Raw genomic sequence first — 16,588 nt, 5'->3', positions numbered from 1 at the left:
GCGTGTTATTATGTTATATGAATGTTTTTTAAAGCCTTTTACAGCGCTTTTCTACATAAGTGCTCTAAAATGTCTCTTTAGGTTAATTTTAGAAGGCTCTTTTACAGTGCTTTTTCCAAATAAGCGTTGTTAAAAGGCCTTATTGTTTTTGTGTTTTGTTATGTTATGTTATTTTTTAAACAAGCTCAACATGCACGCAAAACCCACATAGTAGTAACTGGTCACCACAAAAATCCCTTCCTCTTCACCAAACTCTTCTCCTTTTATGCATCTTCTTCACAAACATCAAAGCTTACTCTTTCACAATTCAATCTCCACCTCAACACCCTTTTTATCTCTTTACATTCTCTTTCCTTCTTAAATCGAAACTTAATTGGTATTCAGGATCATTGCCATGTTGCGAAAAATGGGTTTGTGTCTGATGTTTTTGGGGATTCCCATGATGCGTACAAGGTGTTTGAAGAAATGGGTTTGTGTCTGATGTTTTTTGGATTCCCATGATGCGTACAATGTGTTTGAAGAAATGGGTTTGTGTCTGATGTTTTTTGAATCCCATGATGCGTACAAGGTGTTTGAAGAAATTAGGTGTCTGATGAATATTATTTTTAAAGCCATTTTACAGCGCTTTGGCAAACAAGCGCTGTAAAATGTCTTTTTTACTCACTTTCAAAAGAGTCGTTTACAGCGCTTTGTGTGGAAAGCGCTGTAAAAGGTATAACACACTCATTATTTTATTTTTAAAATGATCTTTTACAGCGCTTTTTCCAAAGAAGCGCTGTAAAAGACCTCCGTGTGTTATTATGTTATATTAATGTTTTTTAAAGCCTTTTACAGCGCTTTTCCACATAAGCGCTCTAAAATGTCTCTTTAGGTTAATTTTAGAAGGCTCTTTTACAGCGCTTTTTCCAAATAAGCGCTGTTAAAAGGCCTTATTGTTTTTGTGTTTTGTTATGTTATTTTTTAAACAAGCTCAACATGCAAAACCCACATAGTAGTAACTGGTCACCACCAAAATCCCTTCCTCTTCACCAAACTCATGTGTTTTGTTTTATTGTTTTATTTTATTTTTGTGTTTGGTTTATTTGGGTTGGGATGACATTAAAAACCTTTTTATCAGTTCAGTTCAGAAAATAAATTAATCAGAACTTAGTATAAAACACTCAATTCAGATTACATGCATGAATTATTAGAAATGACTATGAGAATCTCTCTGTTCAGTTCAGTTCAGTTCAGAAAATAATTTAATCAGAACTTATTATAAAACACTCAATTCAGATTACATGCATGAATTATTAGAAATGACAATGAGAATCTCTCTGTACAGTTCAGTTCAGTTCAGTTCAGAAAATAAATTAATCAGAACTTAGTATAAAACACTCAATTCAGATTACATGCATATTTACAATAACACAGTTCAGATTACATGCATAGCTTATATAAAACAATTAAACATATACATTAAGATGCCCTTCTTCTTTTCCTGGTGACATTCACATTTGTTTGTCCATTTACAATACGAAACGATGGATTAATCCAAATTCCCTCATCATGATCATCTCTAAGATATAAACCATCATCAGTTGAATCAATTTCATGTGGTTGTTGTGATGTTGCAAATAAAAGATCATTACCAACATCTTCATCATTATTGTTATCATCACTTATTTTATTGGTCGATAGGACAACAGACCATTTATCATTAGAAGGATCAGTGACATAAAACACTTGTTGAGCTTGCGACGCTAAAATAAAAGGCTCGTCTTTGTATCCCACCCTATTAAAATCGACAAGCAAGAATCCTGACTCATCAATCCGAACGCCATTATTATTATCGACCCACTTGCAACCAAATATAGGAACACGAAACGAAGTGTAGTCTAACTCCCATATGCGCTCGATAACCCCAAAATATGATAGATTTGCATATATTGGGTTTTTGTCTTTTGCACTTGAGACATGCATCGCTTCAGCTACGAGAGTGACTCCACTATTTTGCATAGTGGTCTGATCATCTTGTTCTTTGGTATAAAATGTGTAGCCGTTAATAACATAACCAGTGTAAGAAAAGACATGTAAGCTCGGACCATTTGCTAGCCACCTCAATCTATTTGAAATTGATCCGGGGTCTATATCAAATTTTGACATTATGTGATTTTTTAACCATGTTACAAAACTTCGATTGTGCTCTCGAGTTATCCAATTTTGATTCCTATTCATGTTCAAACGAGATAACTGATCAATGTGTATTGTAACATACGGTTGAACCTCATCATCATTGTGCAGAACATACAATTGTGCCTGCTCCCATTCTGTCCTTGATATAGTCAGTAGTCTCCTTCCAGTTATCCCTTCTCCTGATAGTCTTCCCGAATGACGAGACATGGGAAGCCCTATGGATTCAACATTGGACAGATATTCAGTACAAAATTCAGCAGCCTCTTCAACAATGTATCGTTCAGCAATACAACCTTCTGGTCGACTTCTACTTTTTACGTACCCTTTTAATATTTTCATATATCGTTCTATCGGATACATCCATCTCATATAAGCTGGCCCACAAAGTTGTGTCTCCTTAACCAGATGAACAGTAAGGTGAACCATTATATCAAAAAACGATGGTGGGAAATACATTTCAAGCTCACACAAAGTAACAACAATTTCCCTCTGCAATGTCGGTAATTTCTGAGGGTCGATCACTTTACTACAAATTTCCCTGAAGAAGAAACATAATCTAGTTAAGGCTAGTCGAACTTTTTCAGGTAAAATGGAACGTATACCTATTGGTAGCAAATGCTCCATTATAATATGACAATCATGGGTCTTCAAACCTTTTAACTTGAGGTCTTTCATACAAACCAAATTTTTAATGTTCGAAGAGTATCCTTCTGGAACTTTAACTTCGTGTAGAAATTTACATAAAACAATTTTTTCCTTTCTAGATAGAGTATGAGCGGCTGGAGGTAGATATGTGCGATTTCCTTTCTTTACTGGAGCCAGTTCATTTCTTATTCCCATATCGACCAAGTCCAATCTTGCATTGACGCCATCTTTAGACTTTCCTGGAACATTGAGTAACGTACCAATAACACTTTCAAATACATTTTTTTCAATATGCATCACATCGAGGAAATGTCTTACATACAATGACTTCCAATATGGCAATTCAAAGAAAATTGACTTTTTCTTCCACCCAGTTTTCACCAGCTCTCCCGCAAAAGGTTTGCCAAATTTATTGGTCAAACCTTGTACTTTTTCAAGTATTTGATATCCAGTCGGTGCTAAAGGAGCTTTACCTTCCTCTGATTTTCCATTGAATGCATTTCTCCACCCACGATACTGATGACTATAAGGTAAAAATCTACGATGTCCAAGAAACACATTCTTCTTACAATGTTTCAACCGCATCCAATTTGTACTCTCTTCACATATAGGACATGCACACTGACCTTTAATGCTATATCCTGATAAATTACCATATGCTGGAAAATCATTAATTGTGCCGAACAACATAGCCCTCAAATTGAAACACTTTTTCCTATACCCATCATAAACTTCCACACCTGTCTCCCACAGAATTTTTAAATCTTCAATTAAAGGAGTCAAGTATACGTCGATATCATTCCCCGGTTGTTTGGGTCCAGAAATTAACAGAGACAACATCATAAACTTACGCTTCATACATAACCATGGAGGTAGGTTATATATTACCAAAATCACAGGCCACGTGCTATGTGAGATGCTTTGAAGACCATGTGGATTCATTCCATCAGTAGAAAGTGCAAGTCTTAGATTTCTTGACTCTATCCCGAATTCAGGATACTCGTGATCAATTTTTGCCCATTGTGGGGAATCTGCAGGGTGTCGAAACATTCCATCTCTAATTCTTTCATCTGCATGCCATGTCAAGTGTTTTGAATCTTCTTCACTGCGATACATGCGCCTAAATCTTGGTATTATAGGAAAATACCACACGACTTTTGCTGGAGTAGATTCTTTCTTCTTATATCGAGAGACATTGCATTTCGGACACGCCTTAAGTAGTTCATATTCGTTTCGAAATAAAATGCAATCGTTAGGACACGCATGAATCCTTTCGTAACTCATTCCAATAGAACACAAAATCCGTTTAGCCTCGTAGGTTCGACTGGGAAGTTCATTATCATCTGGCAACATATCTTTTATGAGTGTTAATAATTCCGTAAAGCTTTTATCAGACCATCCATTACTCGCTTTTAAGTTGTACAACTTTAATATCGCTGACAGTCTTGTGAATTTAGTACAACCATTATATAATTCTTTCTCTGCATCACTCAACAAACTTTCAAACATTTTAGGACAATCTCGAAGATCTTCTTCAACTGCTTTTGCAATCTCATCAACTCGGTCCGGCTCATATGTATCTGTATCGAAATCAGTTGAAGCATATGTAGAACTATTCTCAAAATTAATGTTTCCTTTTTTTTTCTCACCATGTCTTATCCAACATGTGTAGCTTTGATCAATTCCATTACATACTAGATGTCCTTCTAATTCATCTTCTCTAACACGTTTTCCAAAACAACATTTTAAACAAGGACAAACTACTCTATTTGGATCTTTTGCATTCTTCACTGCAAACTCAACAAACTCCTTCACTCCAATTTCATACTCTTTTGACAATCGATTGGCTGAAATCCATTTCCTATCCATATTATACCACCTATATAAATGCAGTAACAAAAATAATAAGCTTTCAAAACATATCAACAAGTTTCAAAAAGAAACCAATATCAACTAACAATTTCAAAACAGAACAGATCATGTGGTATGAGTTTTTGACAATTTTTGACAATTTCAAAACAGAACAGATCATGTGGTATGAGTTTTTGACAATTTTTGACAATTTCAAAACATAACAGATCATGTGTAAAAAATACCTTAGACAACGTAGATGGCCGCACAGTACGTAGAGGATATTAGGGTTCCCAACGTATATAATTATTTGAAAGATGTAGAGGATATGAGGGTTTCCAACGTATATAATTATTTGAAAGATGTATTTTACAGCGCTTGTGAAAAAAGCGCTATAATAGGTAGTTAAATTCAATGAAAGCGCATGTGTTTTACAGCGCTTGTGAAAAAAGCGCTGTAATAGGTAGTTAAATTCAATGAAAGCGCATGTGTTTTACAGCGCTTGTGAAAAAAGCGCTGTAACTGATTCGCGAAAGCGCTTCCTTTTACAGCGCTTTTTTGACAAGCGCTGTAAAAGCCTTATAACGTGATGCGCAAACGTTATATGACCTACTACAGCGCTTGTTTTACAGCGCTTTGCATCAAAAGCGCTGTAATAGGTTCCGTTATTTTTAAAATATAATTACAACAGCGCTTGTGTTTAGCAAGCGCTGTAAAATGGGCGCTGTTAAATGTCATTTTTGGCGTAGTGAAACAAACTCACAAAATGTGTTATAACTATAAATATCATTGACTCAATCTAAACTGTCACACTTTTCCCTTCTCTTAATTAGTTCCTCAGAATAATTCGGATCATGAATTTCAAACACTTCAAATTCATTTTTATCTAGAGTTAGACTGTTCACAGCAACACGAATTCTTAAAATTTACATCTCCAAATCACTCGATCCTCGCTAACAATATATTTAAGATGTGCGCACAAAGCATATGAGAGATTTTGCAAGTTTATTTGATTCCAACATCATTTGATGAGGTATTGTCAAAATGTTAGAACTTTATTTGGCAAGTTTCAAAAAGTGAGGAGTGACACATACGAGAGATTTTGGATAGACGTGCATGTGTAGACAATGAGCCAAACTTTTGGCGGGACATATAGTTTTTCAATTTTAACTTTTCTATTTCCCATACCAACAAAGTATCACTGCAACTGTAGTGTGTGATATAAGATTAAATTTTGGGTTTAAACAACTTACAAATTCTTGTAAATCTGGATGCTTCACTTGTCGAAAAGAAATTCCATGTCTATAAACATATTCACCAGTAAATATTGCAATTTTTCTTGATCAAACCTAGACACTGAAGGGAAGAAATAGTATGATCTTAAATATTTATTGCATCCAATGTTCTCTTCCTCTTGTTAAATTCACTATTGAGATTTTTCTTACATCCCTTTGAATGTTGTATCATCGTCCCGTTATCACACTTGAGCTTCCTGGTACAATGGTTGCAAATAGATGTCTCATCCAGGTTAGGATCGACTGTGAAATCATTCCAAACAAAAGATTGATTTTTACTACATCTAGTTCTAGGTGGTAACATAGTAGTCGTGTTCGGGATAATTGGTGGATGAGAAACAAACAAATTTACTATCTCAGATTGATCACATGTAATGTTACAAGTTGCTGCAATAATAATGAAGATTGTTAATGAACCTACTTGATCCAACTTTACAAGAAAATAATTCAGCCATAATTCACTGGTTGACGAATTTCATTTATGCAAAACCAAGTAAACACAAACAAAGTCATGCAGTAAGAGCTTGAGAATCTACGTAATATTTATAATTTCGTCATTTATTTATTTTATTTTATTATGCATTTAAACACCTAACTAAGGAAATCTTATGTTTAAGAATAAGATTGTTGGGAAAAATAGCATAAGTTCAAAAGAATTAAGACACAATCACAACACAAGAATATAACGTGGAAACTCCAAAACCGGAGAAAAAACCACGGCCGTTGCCTAAACCGGCAGCCAGACAATTAACACTATGTGAAAATTGTTACAACACATAGACTTCTCTCACTCACACCAGACACCCCAATACAACCACACTCTTACAAAGCAAATATTTAAACTAAGTCAGATACAAGCTTAAAGTGCTATTGCTGACTGGTGCATTTGAAAACAAAGGACCAAAACCCAATATATAGCATTGGCCTTCTCCTTATTCTCCCACACTAAAGGATGTGGGACTTGCAATCAACCCCAACAATCTCCACCTTGATTGTAAGAGTTACAGCTTTTGCTTCCATTGTCTTACCGACAATCATACTCCACCATCAAAAGTACACTTCACTTGGAACTAAACAATCCCAAGAATTTTCTCCACTTGGAACTAAACCATTCCAAGAATTTTCTCATGTCGAAACCTTGCTGAAATTAATGGTGCAACTCCCATGTTGGCTTCCAGGAAGTTCTTCAGCCATCGACAAATCACCACACACCTTGCATCAATGCCAACCAATGCCCGTGTGCTGTTCTGAATCCGCTAGCAATAACTTGTCCTTTTCATGGTATAGCGGAAATACCATAAGGACAAACTTTATCTTCTAGATGAGATCACCATCATCTCCCCAAACAAGGGAGACCTTGCCAGCACTTGTCTCAGAGTCTTTTTCAGATACTGCTCCACCTGGACAATTTCTCTTCACATGCCCAGGCTTTCCACACTCCCAGCACACCAAATTCTTTGCATGTATCTTCTTCCCATTAGCCCCACTTCTAGTCAGCAACATTGAGCTTGATGAAGTGCTTTCATCATTTTTCATTCTCCTTTCTTCAGAAATAATTTTAGTTGCAACTTCTTCAAAACTCAAACTTTCCTTTCCATACATCAGAACAGGTTTAAGATGAACATAGGAAGGTGGAAGGGACAAAATGAGCCTTAACGTTTTATCTTCATCATCAATCTCAACTTTTATAGATTCCAACTCAGAGACAATATTATTCAAAGTACTAAGATGATCAGAGATTTTCGTACCTTCATCCATGCGCAGATTGTGGAATTGCTTTTTCAACAACAACCGATTTGAGATGCCCTTAGCCTGATATAACCCTTCAAGCTTCTCCCGGAGTTGCTTGGTTGATGACAGATTCTGCACATTCGCAAGAACATTCTTTGCCAAACACAGACGAATTGCACTTGCAGCTCTCAAATCTAGTTCCTCCCACTTGTCGTCCTCCATGTTGGAAGTGTTTCCTTTCAACGCCTTGTGTAATCCTGATTGTATAAGCACATTCTTGACTTGTACTTTCCATAAGCCAAAGTTGATTCTTCCATCAAACTTCTCTATGTCAAACTTCATAACGCTTGAATAAGACATAGCAGCTGCACACAGACTATAAACCGTGCACCAGGTAAGTTCCCAGGAAAGAGAGGTGGGTCACAACAGACATGCTTAAATACCAAGTCTTTCCTTAGCCAGAACCTCCCTAAACAGCACTTTCACAGTATCACCTTTCCCCTAACAATACCAAGGATAATTCTTTTCTGATGTGGAAGATCAGACAAAGCTGCAACCACAGAGCATACTAAGAAAAATTATCCTACCGAACCTCCGAACCTGGCTCTTAATACCAGTTGTTGGGAAAAATAACATAAGTTCAAAAGAATTAAGACACAATCACAACACAAGAATATAACGTGGAAACTCCAAAACCGGAGAAAAAACCACGGCCGTTGTCTAAACCGGCAACCAGAGAATTAACACTATGTGAAAATTGTTACAACACATAGACTTCTCTCACTCACACCAGACACCCCAATACAACCACACTCTTACAAAGCAAATATTTAAACTAAGTCAGATACAAGCTTAAAGTGCTATTGCTGACTGGTGCATTTGAAAACAAAGGACCAAAACCCAATATATAGCATTAGCCTTCTCCTTATTCTCCCACACTAAAGGATGTGGGACTTGCAATCAACCCCAACAAAGATAACATGGTTTATACTTTATAGAACTATCATCATCCAGCATTCATTGAACTAAAAGATCATACAAAACAATTTCATCAAATATTTTCCACAATTAAAGTGCTATATGGAAGGATGAAGAATGATCTTTTTAACTAACATGACAACAACCAATCACATTTGGAAACAACAAAATCAATTCAAAAGGTATATATTGTGGTTATGTTGGAGCTATAAAGTGAGTTTGACAAAATTACGGTGACACCGTGGTTATGTTGAAGCTACAAAATATAGTTTTTGCCAAAATCACAATGTCACACCGTAATTTTGTCAAACTCATCGCCAATCCAAGCATAAACCAAGTTTATCCAACCCTTCATCATTGTTTGGCCTGCAAAATTTGCTCGCATACATGGCCAATTTCAAAGATTGAAAGCAAGATTAATAGCTTGCAATAAGGGTTAATCTAACCTATTTCTAATCCAATAAGGAATCTTCAGAGACAGCTCCCAAAAGGGTTCCATGCTTAGCTTGGTTGTCTCCAACTAAAGTATACTCGCTCACAAAAGCCTTGCATATCTTGGCAAAAACAAGATTTGTCTTAAGGGCTTCCTCATAAGCAGACCAGTTGTGCTGAAGTGCATATCTAACTATCTCCTAGATTGTCCATCCCTACATAGCATTAAGAAACACAAGTCTTAACAGATAAGGAAAACCTCAAGTCTTCAACCCAAAATATAATCAAATTAGTCAAGTAGACAGAATCTTGGAGTGGAGGTGAGTTAGGAAAGTTTGGGATATTATTTTCTCATCGTTAACTTATCATTAATTAGTTAATTTTATTTATATTATAGATTGTGTGCTTGATAATGTAGAGTTATATATTTATTACTATTTTTATTTTTTTATATTGAACTTCACACATTTTTATAAAACTAATTTGTAATATTGGATATCTCTCTGTACGCTATATTTGTTTAACTGCCTCTTTTCTTTATTGTTTCTTTGTATTCTCATAAGGGCAGTCTGGTCGATTTCTTTTCCTTTTATTCTGTCTCTTTCACATAAAGAGATTAATGGGCTAATGAGCTTGCTATGTTATTTAATCTCTTGTCAAGTAAATAATGCGTAAGTGTTTGAGCTTAATAAAAATAATAATGATTGATAGAATGACATATTTTTGCAAATTACACATCTATTCCTTTTATCTAAAAATAAGAGTAATGATTAAATTTGGTCCCTAAAAAACTTATAAGACCTTACAAATATAATATATTTCAGGGACACACATATAGTTTGAGGTTCAATAGGAATCGATACATTCTACAAAGTTGTAACACCAACTACAATCACAAAGAAAAGCATTACACTGACATAGAGTTTTTTCATAAAACAATTTACCAATAGTAAATTGATTCTCTAAAAACCAAAAGTAAACAATAAGCGCTTATTTGATTGTGTTTTGCTTTTTAGTTTTTGAAAATTATTTTATAAATAAATTTTAGAAAACTGTTTTTAAAAAGAAAATTAAAAAAAAATTTGTTTAGCAACTCCAATTTTTAAAACAGTTTTTGATTAGAGTTAAAAAAAACTGAAAAATAAAAAATAAAACACAATTTATCTGTTTTACTTTTTTTAGTTTTAAAAAGTATAATATTAAAAATAGTTTTACAAAACAGTTTTTAAAAACAAGTAACCCAAACAAGTTTTTTAGTTTTTAAATTTTAAAATACTAAAATAGAGTTTTTAGAACGTGAATCAAACAAGCCCTAAAATTCATGATAGTCGAGTTTAGATATTATTAAAGCTATGAGGAATGACCCAACAATAGTCATAAATATCAAAGGTAACATTTTTAATATGTCGATAATAATTAAATGAAAAAAAATCATCATTAAAAAAATTAAAGAAACAAAATATGAATATTAATAAACTTCATCACATGATTGAATCATGTTGTATTTATAATTTAAACCCAATATCATAATAGAGACAAACTTCTATGTTGTATTTTTACATCCAGATCATATAGTGGTTGTTGAGATGAATTAAATGATTGTCTTGATGTTCACGACTATTCTTGGGTCATTCCTTCTAATCTTGATAATATTTCTAAAATCGATTATGTGATGGCATGATTTTAGCTTTATTCTTGGTTTACTGGGAATCAATTCTGAAACAACTTAACAGGTAAAAAGAACATTTGCAAACATTACTCTATGCAAAACGGTATCTATTGAGTGGAATGTCTTTGTCTACTCAGTGGAATGTCTTTGATTGTGTTTGCTGTTGGTGTTGCAATTGAGCTAGTATGATGTTCCCATCACTACTCCACATCAAACTTGATCTTGACCTATCCCTAGTCAAATTTATGATCAATTAAGCTCTATCTTCATTTAGTCATTTTAGTGGAGAAAATGATGAACTTAAAATTTAAATACTACTAGAATGGGATGAGCGAGTTATCTACTTTTTATGGATAATATCATTTTATTATTAAGTCGAACACACTACACCAAAATATGAATTTTATAGCGCACCTTCAACAATGCTTGTTAAGTAAAAGTGTTGTTGTATTATATTTTAAAAATATACGGAGGCTAAGACAACACATTTTTGAAAAACGTTAGTCATAGATATTAATAGTTATATATAATAACAAAGCCTTTGACAACGCATTTTTATAAAAGTGTTGTCATAGAGTCAAAATATTTATAATGTTTTTTTCTTTCTATAAACGCTGTTATAGAATCATAAAACATTGTCATAGAGTCTTTTAAAGCGCTTTACAAAAAAGCGCTATCATATGGTCTTTCTAATTTTTTAAGTATATGCATAAAGTAACTCGTTTATTTCACTCCAGAGTTTCTTCAACCTCCCTGCAAACACTCTCTGCGTTTTTTCACTCTCTGTGCGTTTCTTCACTCTATGTGCGAACTCTCCCTGCGAACCCTTTCTGCGCAAACTCTCCCAACCCTTTTCTGTGCGACCAGGTCTCGGACACGACTTCGCCGTCGCATCTCAACATCTCCGCCATCATAAGTGTCGCTCTTTTAGGGTTTCAATTGCAAATTTTAGGTTCCGATTCAAAATTTGGTACCTTGCTTGTTATTGCTAGTGTTCTTGATTTTTAGGGTTTTGTTTCAAATTTTTATGCACTATCATTTTGTATTCAATCAGTGAACTAGTGAAGTTTAATTTACAAATACATGGATATGTGATGTGGATTATATTTTAAACTCTTACTATGATTAGATTTTTTTTTTATACAGACAAATGTTAGTTTGTAATTTGTTAAGGGGGAGATTTGTTAGTAGCAATGATCGAGCTCTAGATCCCATACATAATATTACTAGGCAAGTGTTATTATTTTATGCATGCAATTTGATAGAATGAAAAAGTGATTGATGTTGTGCTGCAATAGTGCTTTCTGAAATAGAACTCGTTGATAAGAGATAACTACCATTTAAAGTTTGGAACTATATATATTTTCTTCTATACTCTCTTTTAAGGAAGTTTTATATGCATATGTGAATTAAAGTTGTCCTGTTTATCTTATGGTTCAAATTCAAACACTAAGTTGATAAGGGCTACAAATTACTAATGGTCTGCATCTTTTACTCAAGTTTGATTTTGGCTTGGAAAGTGATTGAACAATTCATTACTTTGGTTTTTTGTTATTGTTGAAACTTTAATTTGTTATGTGAGATGAAATGTATCCTCAAAGGAGGATCACAGTTCGTGTAAAATACTTGTTTTGAGATAAATTAGTTTATTACAAATAAATTTTTATAATACTTTTTAAATAATCTAACATTTCATAATACTTTTTTATAATATATTTTAATTAATTTAGTAGCTCAGAATTCATCTAATCATCTACTTCCTTGTTCGATAGTTCCAACTTTAGTAACAAATTGAATTTAGTAGTTACTACACTGTTTATGCTGATTTAACTTCATATATTTCATATCCTACTTGTGTGGTAGTTACTAATTAATTATAATTTAATGAAAGAGAGTTGATAGACTTAGCTGCTGCTACTTTTGGATTGATTAGTGAAGGTGCAAGCATGTTACATTACTCCTTTTTTTATTTTTTTTTTATTTTAAGGTTAAAATATATTTTTAGTTTTGTAAATATGCTTCCTTTTGATTTTAGTTCCTATAATATTTTTGTTTGATTTATACCTTGCAAATTCTAACAAGTTTTAAAAAAGTCATTTATGAATCATTTTTAGTAAAAAAATGGTAACATGACTAATTTTGGATAAAGTGGCACATGGTGAGTGTGTAGTTGTTGTTGACTAAACACTATTTAATATTTTAAATTAAAATTCATTTTATTAACTCAATTAATTATTTAATTAAAAACTTAAAACTAATTAATTAATAAACCAATTAAATAATAAAAACTCAATAATCTTCATCTTCTACTCCTATTTTTTTAATAAAAACTTAACAACCTTCATCTTTAACCCTAATTTCTTCATTTTCAAATCACAAATTCTCATATATGGATCCAAATTCTAAAAATTTTAATATCTCATTTTTCTTAACGTTGCAGAAGCATATTAACATTGTTTTTATCTATTAATTTTGTTTTGCTCTGCGTTTTTGCAGATCAATATTGCTCCCAAACATTGAATGAACATAAGGATAATGACACAAGGCAAGAGTTACAAGAGCCAGAAAAAGAAGCTCTGGATCCCAATAAATTTTTGACTCCTAATAAATTAAAGAGAGGAAAATTATCTCATAAGGAGAACTTATCTCTTCCAATGTCTAAGATATGGATCTTAAAATTTTTAAGATTTGGATCCAGATATGAGAATTTGCGATTTGAAGACGAAGAAATTAGGGTTGAAGAAAAGGTTGTTGAGTTTTTATTAAAAAATTTGGGGTTGAAGATGAAGATTATTGAGTTTTTATTATTAAATTGATTTATTAATTAATTAGTTTTAAGTTTTTAATTAAATAATTAAAAGATTTGATAAAATAAACTTTAATTATTAAATATTATCTAGTCAACAACAATTACACAATCACCATTTACCACATCATCCAAAATTAGCCATGTCACTATTTTTTTACTAAAAAAGATTCATAAAGGATTTTTTTAAAACTTATTAGAATTTGCAAGGCTATAACTCAAGCAAAAAAAAAAATTACAAAGACTAAAATCAAAACGAAATATATTTGCCAGGACCGAAAACATATTTAAACCTTATTTTAATTTTGTCTACAACTTACTTTAATATATATGCAAGTCTGTGTGTATGTGTGATGTGGACTATGTTTTAAACTCTTACTAATTGTGAATTCAAGTTTTCAACAATTTTTCAACCTCAACACTATTTTCTTATCCCTTAAATTCTTATCGTAAAACATCATGTTTAGTATTTTCATCCTTGATTAAAATTTCCTGTTATGTGTTTGTGTGTTCTCATTGGACCCTTCCATAATCGTATTAAATACTATTTTTCTTTTAATTTTGACTTGTACCATTACTACAATCCACAATTAATGCAAGTGCAATTCACATTCTCAAATACTATGGTTATGCAAAAACTTATGTGAATGCAACACAATCTTATGTTAATGTGAAAGATGTGACATTGGTCCACATTATTGTTTATGAGACAAACTCTGCTTCTGATAGACACATTTGTTATGAAACTTATTTGCATCGTGTTCAGGTTAATTATTGAACTTTTGACTAAGTATATTCCTGAATATTTTGATCCCTCGTGGAATGAGAAACCTATGTTTGGTGCAAATACATATTTTGGTTAATTTATACTGATAATCTCTAAATATATTTAATGCTTTTTGGTTTCTTTGCATTACTAAGGTATGGTTCAAGGGAAATTAAATATATGGATGTAGTTTGTGTGAATTAGACATAATTACATACCCCTATATGAACTGATACTAGTTACTACACTGTTTATGCTGATAAACTACTTGACACTTCCAGGTTCACACTAAACGAGTATCTTTGTTCTGAAGTTACCCTTTTGATATTATTGCAAGAAATTAATTCATTTGGCTGCAACATTGAAGGTGGAAGAGGTAATTTATTATTATTATTATTATTATTATTATTATTATTATTATTATTATTATTATTATTATTTTTTGATATGTAATGGAGTGACGAAAGTTCCTCCGTAAAGTGTAAGTATATTATCACTTTAATTTTTTTATTATTGTCTTTTAAAAATGATAATAAATTTATCTTTATACTACATGTATCATGTATGTTAAGATAATCTAAAACAATGTTCATCTCAAGAGGGAGATTCAACAATTTAGTTGAAGGGACATACTTGATAAGGTATTTGGTGTAACTCCAAAAACTATTTTTCACATACAAATCTGAGAATACTATATGTGCTGCAAAATAACAAGTTGCATATTTGGTGAAAACGATAAAAAAAAGCATCACCAGAGAACGTAACAGTTATATAGACTTTCCTAATGAAAATGGTAGTTGCAACATTGTTCGTAAAAGTTTTCTAGAGGTAATTACTTACTTAATGAATTAAAAAATTCATTCAATCTAATTGTTTTATATACTAAGTACATGAACTGATGTATATATTAACCATTGATATATGGTATGTCATCTTGTGTGCTCTAATTATCTTCTTTTACTTATTGCATGGTTGGAGAAGTAACACTAAATATTACACCATAATTTGATTCCTGTTTGTCACGTTAAAGTTTCACGGTCCAAAAATCTTGTTGGCATAAATATGGTAAGTTAAAAGCATTATTACTACCAATCATGTATTTTGTACATATATAATTATTTATTGAATAACTAATTTCTTTATTTTCACATTTATTTGGATTCTTGTAAATTCTACAAGGAATGATAAGAAGGTTCATCCTTACAGCAAGTCGGTCACCAAAAAAACCTTTTTAGTTAAAATAATATCCTTTCTTTGTTTATGTTTTGGATTGGAACAAATTACTATAATTCGACCTCTCTTGTAGATCTATCGACATTTTTCACAAATTTTACGAACATAGATTGTTACTTTCGTACGTATTACTCTTTAACTAAATGTCGAACTTATCTATTTACTTAAATTGTGCCGCTAAAAACAAATTGAAGGTCTAAGTAAATTAACTAACCAACTTCATTTTTTCAGATTCAATTAAAAGCTATGGAAAAGATCGAGAAAGTTAAGCCAAAAAATAAATTTGTCGTATTGAAAAAACTGGTCCGTGAAAAATCAGTTGCTTCTCTTAAAATTAATCATCTATGTAGTTAATAAAGAGCACATATATGAAATTCTGAAATATGATGAGCTGGTGCGGGTGTCATCAACATCTACATTAAGTGATGTAAAATACTTTATTTGAGATGATTTTTTTTACTGGCATCATTGTCACATTTATTAGTAATTAATCTCATTTTATATTTTCAACTAAGGTATTTGGATGAAATGTTGGTGTGACTGTGACTGCACCAATTGACAGATAAATTTTAGTTCTTATCTTCGCATAAGATATCCATGTTTCAACTTGATCAAATTAGAGTAAGAAAAATGTTTTTGATCTAGTCGTGGAAAATAAATAAAATGATAAGTCGTTTCTTGCGCCATATAATTTGGGCTTAATAGATATTATTTCTCTATATTATTTAATTCATGATATCTTATCAGTTGTAAATAAATTTGTCAATCAAATATTTGTTGTTTGTAGACAACATTGGATGTTGTTTGTAATCAATGTCATCTCAGAAATTATATATTATTTAGATCCAAATACAAATATTAGATATATTATTTTCTCTATATATTATTTTGGATATTATTTTCTGCGTTTAGAGGAGTGTTACAATATTGAAGTATAAGTCAAGCAACATCACATGTGTTCTGAGATAAAGGTTTGAAATGATAAATATTGTTTTACTTATATACGT

At 32.2% G+C, this 16,588-nt stretch overlaps 1 long non-coding RNA gene across 1 annotated transcript in view; it reads left to right on the top strand.

The window, feature by feature from the left end:
• The window catches only part of LOC113787109 (uncharacterized), a 30,450-nt gene extending 16,887 nt beyond the window's left edge, over window positions 1-13,563 (top strand). Inside the window, exon 3 of the long non-coding RNA XR_003473394.2 lies at window positions 13,273-13,563. This is a non-coding gene — a long non-coding RNA (uncharacterized lncRNA). The remainder of the gene's footprint in view (window positions 1-13,272) is intronic.
• The last annotated feature ends 3,025 nt before the right edge of the window (window positions 13,564-16,588 follow it).

The sequence above is a fragment of the Cicer arietinum genome, chromosome 6 (genome assembly GCF_000331145.2).
Source record: "Cicer arietinum cultivar CDC Frontier isolate Library 1 chromosome 6, Cicar.CDCFrontier_v2.0, whole genome shotgun sequence".
Taxonomy (NCBI): Eukaryota; Viridiplantae; Streptophyta; class Magnoliopsida; order Fabales; family Fabaceae; genus Cicer; species Cicer arietinum.
Note: the sequence above shows the minus strand (reverse complement) of the source record. Positions and strands in the feature narration are given on the sequence as shown.